Here is a 13081-nt window from a genome sequence, read left to right as displayed (position 1 = left end):
CAGTAATGTTGTGCAGCGCTCACCAGGGTCGCCTCTTCTTGTTGAACTTCCAGCTTGAGGGGTGTCGGGGGTTGGGGTTAAGAGCAGCCTTGCTCTTGAGACGGCTGGTGCCAGGGGATGGTTAAAGGCAGCCCTGCCATTGAACATAGCACATAAGCATTCGGGGTGGAGGGTCAGGTAGGCAAGGGAAGTGGCCACGCATTAGGGAAACCTGTACAAAGTGACCTTTCCTCTGCAACTGAGACAGTTCAGGCGCAGCCACATTGATATGATTGGGGTTGGGCTCTGAGCTTATCTGCCCACTCAAGCAATGCAGAGGCATCAAAGTGCCACCAAGTGCTCCAGAGCTTCCCTCCACGCCCCACACCAGCCCCCTCCCTCCACCTCCCCTCCCCCACCCGGCACATAACGCAAAGTCATGAGCATTTTAGTGGTCTGCAGAACAGTTGGATGACTGCGCACGTTGTACATTGTTGAGCTAAAGCTGACCATGGAGCAGTCACTGCTGGAGGTGCTCACAGCCCCTTGCAATCTCAGCATCCCGGTTTGGACCCAGTCTCCCCAATGGTTCAAGCTAACAGGGCAGCCATGCAGCGCACTAATCTCTGGCTATCCAAGTAGTGGCCAGCGCTCTCCGGGAAGAGTTAAGGGGCTGGCACACTTAACCAGGACAGGTTCTGAGTGCACCCATGCAAACCATGCATCTCTCTCTACTATCCTGCAGGAGCAGTACATCAGGATCATGGAGCCTGGTGAACTAGCTGTATGCCTGATGGCCTACAGAGCAAGAAGACGACGGAGGAGAGAGCGACTGAGGCTCCTGGCTGCGCAGAGGGAGGAGCAGCAACCTCAGGAAGAAGGGGCAGCTGGGGCTCCTGCTCACACCGCCCAAGAGCCACTGTGAGCCACCACTGGTCAGCGCCTAATGGCACCCAGGGTCTATGGACGCCACCTTTCATTCCTGTAGATGACCGAGAACCAGTGTCGCTGAAGACTGTGCATGTCTAGGGAACTGGTCGGTCACATCTACCAGTTACTGCAGGATTTGGCACCATGGGGACATGGAGGGTATCCATTGCCAGTGGCCATGAAAGTGACAGTAGCGCTCAATTTCTATGACAGTGGCTCCTTTCAGGGCTCCACAGGTGACCTCTGTGAGATCTCACAAGCCTCCATCCACAAATGCATCCATGAGGTCACAGGTGCCATCTTTGCGAGGGCACACAACTTTGTTCATTTCGCCTGGGACCAGGACAGCCAGGATGCAAGAGCGATTGGATTCGCCCAGATTTCGGGTTTCCCACAGGTGCAGGGTGCGATCGACTGCACTCATATGGCACTCAGATCTCCGTCACAACACACGATGGACTACATCTATCGCAAGGGGTTCCATTCACTGAATGTGCAGCTGATGTGCGACCACCAGAAACGCATCCTGCAGGTGTGCGCACGGTTTCCAGGGAGTGTGTACAACACCTACATCCTCAGTGGGTCACAGATCCCTGGAGTCTTCCAGGGCCCACAGAAGCTGTAGGGATGGCTCGTCAGGGACAAGGGCTACCCGCAGAAGACGTGGCTGATGACACCCGTGCAGTGGCCTCAGACTGCAGTAGAGCAACGGTATAATAAGACTCATGCTGCAGCTCGCAACTTGGTGGGGCAGACCATCGGGATGCTGAAGATGAGGCTCTGATGCCTGGACCGGTCTGATGGAGTCCTGCAATACAGTCTGCAGAGGGTATCACGCATCGTCGTCGTCTGCTGCACCCCTTACAACCTGGTGCTCCAAAGGGAAGACAAGCTGGCTGAGGAGGAGATGGAACATAAGAACATAGGAAATAGGAGCAGGAGTAGGCCATTTGGCCCCTCAAGCCTGCCTGCAATTCAATAAGATCATGGCTGATCTACCCCAGGCCTCAATTCCTCTTTTGTGCCTGCTCCTCATAGCCCTCAACTCCCTGATATTTCAAAAATCTATCTACCTTCTCTTTAAATACTTTCAGTGATCTAGCCTCCACAACTCTCTGAAACAGGGAACTCCAGACATTCACTACCCTCTAAGAGAAGAAATTCCTTCGCATCTCAGTTTTAAATGAGCATCCCTTTATTTTGTAACTATGTCCCCAGTTTGAGATTCCCCCACTAGTGGAAACATCTTCTCAACATCTACCCTGTCAAGCCCCCTCAGAACCTTGAATGTTTCAATAAGATCACCACTCATTCTTCTAAACTCCAATGAATAAAGGTCTAACCTGTTTAGCCATTCTTGATAAGTCAACCCCTTCATCCCAGGAATCAGCCTAGTGAATCTCTTTTGAACTGCCTCCAATGCCAGTATATCCTTTCTTAAATACAGGGACCAAAACTGTACACAGTACTCCAGGTGCGGCCTCACCAACACCCTGCACAGTTGTAACAAGACTTCCCTATTTTTAAACTCCAACCCCCTAGCAATAAAGGCCAAAATTCCATTTGCCTTCTTAATTACTTGCTGCACCTGCATGCTAACTTTATGTGTTTCATGCAAAAGAACACCCAGATCCCTCTGTGCTGCACTTTTTTTGGAGTCTCTCCATTTAAATAATAGTCTGCCTTTTGATTCTTCCTACCAAAGTGCATGACCTCACAATTTCCTACATTAAACTTCATCTGCCAAGTTTTTGCCCACTCACTCAACCTATCTATATCCCCTTGCAGATTCCTTATGTCCTCATCACAACATGCCCTCCCACCTATTTTTGTATCATCAGCAAATTTGGATTCGTTACACTCTGTCCCCTCCTTCAAGTCATTCATATGGATAGTAAATAATTGAGGCCCTAGGACTTTCCAACCTGAAAAAGACCCATTGATCCTGACTCTGTTTTCTGTGCATTAACCAATCCTCAGTCCATGCTAATACACTACCCCCAATACCATGAGCTCCTATCTTGTGCAATAAACTTTTATGTGGCACCTTATCGAATGCCTTCTGGAAATCCAAATGCATGACATCTACTGGTTCCCCTTTATCAACTCTGCTTGTTATATACTCAAAGAGCTCTTGCAAATATGTCAAACATGATTTCTTCTTTCACGTCGCCTCCGATGAGGAGGACGCCAATGGGGATGAGGGTGAGGAGGTTCTCTGAGGCGACGATGATGGGGATGAGGCCCTCGCACTGGCTAGATGAGGCGCGCTCGGTGGGGCCTCATATCTGTTAAATTTGTGGAGGATGATGACAACATGCAATGAGATGACACCATACTTCCTCACATCACATCTGTGAATATTTGGCACCAGTCTGGCTTATGGCAGTGCGAATGCCCTCTGTGAGAATGCTTCTGTCATGGAGACGCATTGGAGCCCTAATAGTTGTTTGATTGCAGGAGGAGGATGATGACATGCAGTGAGGACACTCCAAAAATTTTCACATGGCCTCTGAGAATGTCTGACTCCTGTCTGGCCAAGGGCAGATTGCTTGCGCTCTGAGACCAGGGTCATATCATAGAGAAACAGCCATGAAACTTTAGAAGCATCTGACCTTTGGCTGCCTTCAGCACCTGAGCCTTTCAGGAGCCGGAGTACAGCATCAGTGGTCATGGATGCTGAAGAGGTGGGGGCCAGCCCCTCCCTAAAAGGTGCTGAGAGCACAGTGAGAGAATGAGAAAACTGTGGCGCCTGCCCACTACATTCTGGCAGCAATGACAAGTACCGCAGAGGTGCAGGCATCAGTAATATGTCCGGGGAGTGTGAGGCTGGACCATCACTTTGTCCCAGAGGCTGCACAGAACACAGGGAAGAGGCCCTGGACTGACACACCTGCCTTTTATCTTGTGCAGAAAGGTTTCACATCTGAGTGACACGAACACTGCTCATCAGAACAAGGAGCCATAGGCAGGGAGACATTCTTATGAGGTTATTGACAATAGGGAACAGTATGTACAAGTGATTAACGCCTGCACTCAGGCTGTGCAATTAATTCTCCTTAGCTTTCCTAACCCTGGACATCCACAGCAGAGATGCAGGCAGCCTGCTGACTGAGACGCCCTGCCTGTGATGACTTTGGCGGGCATTCTCTGGGGGGCCAAGACTTGGAGGGCCCCGGCCTGCTTTTGGGGTTTTCCTGTGTGCCAGTGACACCCTCCTCAGAGCTGGAGCTGCTGAAGTCACAGGGAGAGGGGAGTCAGATGAGCTGGATACTCTCAGATTCACCTGGATGGATGGACCTGGAATGTGCACCTACTGATCCTCCTCCCTACCAGTGCCCGGGGACCCAGACTGACTCCTTGTGGAGCAGGGGTAACTGGAGTGAGATTGAGCTGCCCGCACTCCTCTCGTGTACACACTGTTGGAGGCCAACTATGGCATCAGTGATGGAGTTGAGCCTGCGCAGCTGTGCAGGAGCGAAGCCCTGGACCAAGGTCTCCATGGTGGCCACCATCCTACCAGTCTTGACCTCGGTGAGTTGGCATGCCAGCACTATCACTTCAGACTGAAGGCGGACGGACTCCTCCATCGTGCTTTGCAATCTAAGGAGTGCAGCGGACATCCCTTCCTGATGTTCCAGAGCTTGCCTTTGCAGCTCCAGCAATTGTGACATGACCAAGTCCAGAGGCTCATCATCTGACTCGGATTCAGCAAAGCTCTGGTCTCCATCAGTCCTCCGAGCGTCAGAAACGTGGGAAGTCCCTGCCTCCACCTGCTGTGGATAGGACGTGCAATGTGCTCACCAGGTTGTGATCCTGGGGCTATTCTAAAGCTAGGCCCCAATGAGGTGTGTGTCTCTGCACTGGTGGAGGGTGTGGGACTTAAGAGAGGGTGTCTCTGGATTCCTCTTCAGAGGTTTCTCCGGGGTTGGATTGGAGGCCCTGGGTCATGACTCCGTCGGCTGTTTGGCAGATGTCCCTGCGAAAGCAAGGGGTCATAATTTGTGCATGGAAATGGCCTGTGAAACAGGAGATGTTACTCTTGCATGGTTGTCTGATGGATGTTGCACTGCTGGACCTTGATAGAGCAGCACCAACCTCACCGTCAGCACAGGACTGGTCCAGATCCTCACCGGCCAGTTGGATGGCTCTGTCTTCGAATTCGGTGAGTACCTTGATTTCAGGCATTCCTCCACTGGTCTGTGACCTCTTCCTCTTGTTGTGTGCCAGCTTGTCCTGCATGAATAGAGATGGAGAAGATGTAAGCAGGACACTTGCCAGGCTAGGTGATAAGTATGCCTGGCATGTGTGGGTAATGAGTGGTCCTATGCACGGGATAAGGACAATGACAGTGAGTGTGAGAGAGTGAATGGTGATGTCCTTGAACCGACAGTGAGTGAGGGCCCCATGAATGTGTGATAGGTTTGTGAGAGTGTGAGTTGAGAGCGATGAGAAGAGTGACTTACCCTGGCAAAAGGGAGGAGATCATTCATCCTCTTGCAGCACTGAGTGGCTGTCCTCTTTTGAAGGTCGTTGGCGCTGACCACTGCTGCCACTGCCTCCCAAGCAGGGTTAGTGCTGTTGCTGCCCATCCTGCGGCCGGAGTGGGGGTAGGAGACATTCCGGCAGGCCTCCATGGCATCCAAAAGGCAGTCGTCGCTGAACCTGGGGGCTGCAGTCTTCTTCAGTTTCAGGGCCATGTCTTGCGTGCAGCAGTGGTGGTCTGGAAGAATTGAGATGTGTGCTTGCGGCTGGACTTTAAATGTGGTGCCCGGCGTGTTGCAACGAGGAGGTGGTGGCGGGCGGTAGAATGAGAGCCCACCATGGATACGGTGTGTGTCCTGGGAGTCCATAAATAATGTGGAGGGTTTGGGGCGATACAGCATGAAAACCCATCATCGCGGCCCACAGGTAGAATGTCATTTTACCCGCCTGCAACCACACTTAGTGAAAATTTGGGAAAATTCTGCCTTTCTGTTTAGTCATTGAGTCTAAACTCACCAAGAGATACAGCATTGGAATACATAGAACAGTGAAGTTACTGAACTTAGATGATATATACCCACTTGATTCACTAGAAGGCTAAGGTTCGTCCATTCCAGTGCCGGTACATTTTTAAGGTCCCCATCTGTCGGGAGAACAAAAGTTAACTTTTACAAGGCTGGTGACTCAATCCTTCAGCTTTTAATCATTGTTACAAATTTCAAAAAAATGAAATGAAATTATTTTTGTTTTACTTATTCTTTCCACTTTGTAACTCTCTCTCAATCGCATCTTCCATTTTTCCTTTCTTTATTTCACTTTCTGTACAGGATTTGATCCCTGTAGTTTGCGGCTCCCTAGGCTTGTGTCGTAGCGCTCTTTTGTCCAAACATTTTTTATATCAGTATAGTGAAAGGAAAATACTGCGGGGCTGGAGATCTGAAATAAAAACAGAAAGCGCTGGAAGAGCTCAGCAAGTCTGGCAGCATCTGCGGAGAGAGCTGCAGAGTTAACTTGACAAGTACAATATGATTCTTCTTCGGAACTCTTCTATATCAGTGCCATGGATTAACTCAGTGGAGATCCTGACTTCCTTTCTGAAACACATTTGCACATGTTAATGGAGAAATGCGGAATATATCCCTGACCCATGTTGATTTTTATTTTCATTGTGCTTCAGGGTTATATTGACTGAATTGCCCAGGGAATGTAGGCCACCACGTTAATAATTGTTTTAAGGGAAGCGATCAGATGTATGACATAATTTATACATTGATATTTTGCTTGTGCACATGAAGGCTACACCAGCCCTCAGATCTGAAGTCAAATTGCCCATGAGTAATAGTGTGTTACTGTAACAAATTACCACATTAATTTTAAAATCATTTTATCTTTATGGAATTTTAAATCAGAAAACGCTAAATTGTACATATTTAAAGGATGCTGATTGTCAGCATTGTTTGCTCATCAGAACTATTAGCGGTCTGTACTGTTTGTTTTGCCAGTACTATTTCCTCTATCAGTACTATTTGCTGTGTTTGTAATATTTATTTTTACATTATTATTATTGCTGGTATCATTCTGCCACTGTGAACAAAGTGATTATTTTTTTAAGCTATCTTGTTTTTGTTCTCCAATTTTCTTCTGTCATTACCTGAGGTTAAATGCTCCTACTGGGGTATGCATTCTGAGAAGGGATGAAGGGGCTGCGTTTATACAGCAAATTTTGCATTGTCTGGACAGCCCATATTCTGAAGCGTCCCACAGTCGCTGAATTACTTTCAAAGTGTAGTCACAGTTGTTATGTCAGAAAACGTAGCAATCAATTTGCACGTAGCAAGGTTCCACAACCAGCAAATGGGATAAATGCCCCGTCAATTGGCTTTAGCGGTGGCAGCAGTGGTGGTGATGGGTGGGACTTTCCAGCCCTGCCAGCCGTCCGGATCATCCGATCCCGCCGAAAGCCAATGGGCTTTTGGCTGGCCGGCCGCAGCCCGCAGGGCGGGTCCTGCCACAGCGGGGCTGGGAAATCCTGGTTGACTCAGGCAGAATGACTCCCCATGCTGGTGACATGTTGTGGTGCGGAGGTGGCGGTGAAAGTATGAGGCTTGCCTCCCAGAGGAAATAGAAGTGGTAATGTTCAGCAAATGGCAGGATATGACTTACCCGTTCTCACTGTTAGTCTAGGTGGCATTATATTTGCAAGGGCTAATTGCTGGCCAGCAAGACCACCCACACGATTCATGCAGTCGGTCTTTTCAATGTGAAAACTGGGGCCCTGTAAAATACGTAACTCTCTGAAGGCCCATCAAGGATTAAACTGATTGGTTGATCCAGCTGAAGAAGAGCATAGAAGATAACATTTTTATTTATTTTTGTATCAAATAATTAGGGCACCATTTAAAGAAATATTATACAATTCTGAAAGTAGGATTGATTAATTGGTGCCAACACGAATGTTTGCAACACTTCATGATATAGTTAACATGTTTTAGCCCTGATGAATGTGTTGACTCATTTGCCAAGAGACACTTTCTATCAGCTCTAAAAATACAATAACAACTTGCCTTTATATAACAACGTTAACGTAGTGAAATGTTCCAAGGTGCTTAACAAGCGTGTTATCAAACTAAACTTGACAGCAAGGCCTGGACTTTTGTGGAGTGGTGGTGGCTCCGGGGACCTCCCAAAAAGGTGGGCAGAACCCAGATCCCACCCCTATTTGCAGCAGGTCCTATTTTCATTGGGGTGGAGGTTCAGGGTCAGGGTTGGGTGGGTGGGGTGGGGGGGGGAGAGGGTGGTGGTGCGGGAAGTGGAAATGGGAGTGGTACCTGACTTCCAAATGTGGGAAACTTGAACTCAGCAGGGGCCAGTTGAACTTAGTGCTGGGTTCAGACAAACCTCATATTCACTGGAGCAAGGGCCTTAACCCACAGTTACAGATCTTTAAAGGCATAAATGCTCTTGAAGGTTACTTAAGGTCTTTTAGAGTTATTTAACTTCTGTCAAGCTTTTAAATGGCTAGCCTTTTAAAAATTGAAAAACATTGCCTGCCTACATCTGGGAGAGTTGAACAAACTCGACCTGTCAAGTTATTTAAATAGCCAGCCCCTTAAACATTGAAAAAAAAATATGCCTAACTGTGCATGTGAGAAGTGCAAAAAACTGTTCTAGCAGTTTCAATATTTGCTTGTTGACACAACCCTAATTGCTATTATTATAGCATTATTAATGCTTGGCTGCTTTACACAACCTACCATTATCACAGTGAGGGTGTTGTACGCTCACAGTTTGACAGCTAAAAGGGGTTATTAAAGGATTAGCTGTCTTTGCTGTGGGATTATGCATATAAATGTTTATTTTTTAAGTACTTGAGGGGTCTTAATGTATTGGCTTTCATGAATGAGGGAGAGTGGTCTATAGTGAAGTCTGTAATAGGTGTTTAAAGCTTTATTTTGTTTCATCTCAGCATGGTGCCTGACAGTGGATAATGGATGAGTTGGCATGGAGGGTGTAAGGGCAAAGAATGATGGGTGGGTGGCATGAGCTGGCACCAAGTTAGCATACAGGCTATAAGGGCACAAGGGGATGGGCGGGCAGAGTCATGAGCTGGCACTGAGTTGGCATAGGGGCCATAAGGAGCTATGAGGGTAGGTGGAGAGTCACGGGCTAGCATGGAGCGTATGAGGGACCATTAGAGGTGGTTGGGGGTATAGGTTGGCATGCGTTGGCGTGTATGGGCATTAGGTGAGAGGATGTGAGAGGTGAGGGCTGGAGGCCTTAATGTTTAAGAAAACAACTGGGACAATGTTCCAGAGAACCGAGGTAGGCCTTTTAAACAGCTTACCTTGGTCCTTGGCAGTCCCTGTGGCTGCCTCTGATCTATGTCCGTGTTTGGTGGGCCAGACTCCCTTCCGCACCTCCAAGACCCCCACTCCCCGCCATCCAAAGTGAAGATCCTGCCATTTCTTGCCACTTCTTCCCCAGGCAAGTGTGGCAAGCTGGAAAATTTGATGACTTGTACTATCTGACACAGGACTGGAAGTCCAGGCCCAAATCTGAAATAAGGAGATGTTAGAACAGAGTTTGGTCAAAGAGGTAGGTTTTAAGAAGCAGAGAGATGTAGGGAGGAGGTGAGGTTTAGGAGGGAACTCCAGAGCTTGGGGCCTAAGTACCTAAGTTATGGCTACCAACGGTGCAGCGATGAAAATTAGGGTTACACAAGGTGCCAGAATAGGAAGAGTGCAGAGATCTTGGAGGGTTGTAGGGCTGGAACTGGTTACAGAGGTGAGAAGGTTAAAGGAGTTAGAAGGATCTGAAAATAAGAATGAGAACTTTTAAAATTGAGACTTGCTGGGTCGGGAACCAATGTAGGTCAGCAAGCACCAGGGTGAGAGATGAATAGGCTGGTTTATTGGAGAATTTGCTTTGTTCAGAAAGCCAGAAGGGCCCAGATTCAGCTCCAGCTTTGCCGAGTTAGATTATCTGAGACAGGGTACCAGCTGGGGGTGGGGGGGAGGGGGGGGGCGGTGGGGGGGTGTTACTTGACTCCTCCCTCCCAATCCCTATTCAGTGATCCAATTGAAGGTGTAAGGCTCTGGACATTGGGCTAATAAATGATTGGGCCCCTTCATGCCTCCCCTGCCCTGAAATTGCTTGCTGCCGATTACTCTTGGTGGGCACTTGGGTGACACACTCTACTCCAGGAAAGGTCAGTTACTGTGGAGGAGAGTGCATATTCCAATGCTGCCTTGGCCAGCTTCCACAGCTCCAACCAAAAACTCAGCTGCCATATCCTATCTCACCCCATCCACCAGCACCCCTGCGCTTGCTGACCCATATTGGTCCAGCCACAACAAGGCCTCGATTTTAAATTCTGGAATTACACCCCAAAATATCTCTGTCACTCTATCCCTCTCTCATCCTTTAAGTTTTACTATGTTGATAGTGCTATATAAATGCGAATTGTTGCTGAATTGATAAAATATCTAATTTTCAACTCTTTATGCTGTGCCCCTTTCAGCCTGAACAGCAAAAGCACACCACACGGCACAAAAATTGACTTTACTTCTGCAATGGAGTTAGGGGTAGGGAGATTATATCTAGCTTATCCCATTTGTTGGAGACACAGACTGTTAAGTACATTTTTGCTAATCAATGGCCTCATATTTGCATAATATGGAAACCGGGTTTACTTTCCTCATCTGCTCAGAGCTCCCAGAAATATCTCTGTCAAAACTACAAAAGTAGTATATTATGGTAATCTGTCACGGGACTAATTTAAATGTTCTCGGCAGCACATTGGCACCGCAAGAGTTGCAAGAATATAAATACTTATTAAAAATTGGCAGGTTAGGTCGTGACTCAAGCAGGAAGCATTGCATATACTGGATGGTATGGCTGCTTGCTGCTGTACTGTTAAAATGGATTTCTATTGATATATTTAGAATGCTACTGAGTCAAGAAGCTTGAAATTTAAACCTGTTCTATGACAAGCTATTAAAATACACCATACTTATGGTTGCATCTGTCCATAACTTTAATCGCTGCTAAAATGGGTCTCTCAAAATGGTTGACAACATTTTGCTACTTCACATTTAAGTTGTGAGTAACCTTAAAGCACAATCTGGTCATCTGCCTTAAAATAAAGCTGACCTAAGGAGAAAATAATGCTTATTTCTATTAATATTCTAGAATTTGCATTACACTTCAAAAGTACTTCCTTGGCTGCAATGTGCTTTGGACATCCTGAAGCTTTGAAAGGTGCTAAATAAATGCAAGTCAGTCCTTCTTTCAATCTTTCTCCTTTCTTTTTGCTCTTGCTACAGATTTGCAAACCGGCGTCCCCAGGTTCTACAAGGGAATCCAGAGTTGGTGGCTGCAAGATTATGGTATTTCTGTCCAGTTATGGGTATATGCGGTTATTTCAGTATTACGTGGGCCAGGATTTTCCATGCCCACTGGCGTCGGGAGTGTTTGATGGCGCAAGCAGACAATATGGCAAGAAAGCCAAAAATCGGTTTCACGACGTCATGAAACCAGTTTGCGATCGCCTGCTCTGCCCATCGATGGTGGGCTGCGTTCCCTGCTATTGGATGTCGGAAACTTCATTGTAACACATCAGCATATCATTGTAAGGCTAGCCCGCCGGATTAATCGGCCGACATGTTTCAAAACAGCATGTATATATATATATATATATATATACGGTGTGCACTTGGTGGGCTGCACTTCATTCGGGACTTCAAGGTTTGTTTGCCTACCTTGCTTTGGTCAGCATTCGCAGTCATCAGCGCCATAGGAGATGAGGCCAGATGGACATGTGAGGGTATGTGTGTGAGAATGGGTGGTGATGCTCTTTGAGCTGGCAGTGAGTGAGATGCCAGTGAATGTGTGATGGCCCTGTGAATGTGTGAGTTTAGAGTGATGAGATGGTTGCCAAACCTTAGTGGCACAGATGAGATCATTCATCCTCTTCCTGCATTGGATGGCCAACCTCGTCAGTGCAACATTGGCACTGACCACCACTGCCATCGCCTACCAAGCTGGAGTGGTAATTTTGCTGCCCCTCCTGAGTCCAGGGCATGGGTAGAGGACATCACAGCTGGCCTTCACGGCATCCAAAAGGCACTCGAGGGCTGCAGTCTTTTTGCCTTTCTGGGCCATGCCTCCTTTGGTGCAGTCCTGGGCTGGAGGGTCTGAGCGCGGCTGTACTTTAAATCTGGTGCCTGGCGTGATCAAGCGGCGGGGTGACAGTGTGGCAGACGAATCAGAGCCTGTCCGCCATGGAAACGACATGTATCCCGGGAATGCATAATTAATGCAGCAGGTTTGGGACGATGCGGCGTGAAAATCCGCTATTGCAGTCAGCGGGTAAAACTTTGTTTTTCCCGTCCGCTACCACACTTAGTGCAAATCTGGGACGATTCTGCCCATGAATTCAGCATCTTCTTTTGAAGTTGATGATACATCTGTTGTCTTATACTGATAGAAAAAGATTCTGTTGTGACAATGTTTCCATTGGGTGGCTGCCACTTTCTTTTGGAAGCTAGAGTTCCTGGGGAATGTGTCAAAATTTTCAAAAGCTATCCCCTAACACGCCTGAATCTGGTATAGATTAGTTGAAGGTAAGCTCATTAATATGGAACGGATCACACTTACAAATGGATCTACTCACTTCAGCTTAGTAGGTTCCAGATGTGTGCATACCCGCCCCTCGAGAGATGCATTCTATATTCAAGAGCTTGTCCTAAGTATTGTTTACAAGACGAGCTTTAAAAATAGATAATTGGGAAAGATCATCCACTTGAACTGGGATTTTGTCCTTAAGTGTTATAATTGAATCAGGAATTTTATGTAACACAGGAAGTGGTTTGGCTCTGCACGAAGATCAAGTGTGTCTGGAATTGACTATACTTCAGTGCAGATGTCGACAGGAGGGAAATATCAGCTGGATTTACTGGATGTTGATATATGTCAAAGTATTCTCTGGGGAGGTGCTGCATTAATTTTATTGATTTACAAACTTTGACAGCCCTGTAGCCAAGTCATTTTCACATCAACATATTTGCAAGTAAGCACCTTATGTTCTAATAAAACAAACTGAGATGTTAGCTCATCTTGCATTTGTAATCCAGAAATTTCTCTTTTTAATTTTTTTTTAAAGAGTCATTTTCCCAGAGTGATCAAT

Source organism: Cetorhinus maximus, chromosome 18, assembly GCF_964194155.1.
Source record: "Cetorhinus maximus chromosome 18, sCetMax3.hap1.1, whole genome shotgun sequence".
In the NCBI taxonomy this organism is placed as follows: domain Eukaryota; kingdom Metazoa; phylum Chordata; class Chondrichthyes; order Lamniformes; family Cetorhinidae; genus Cetorhinus; species Cetorhinus maximus.
Note: the sequence above shows the minus strand (reverse complement) of the source record.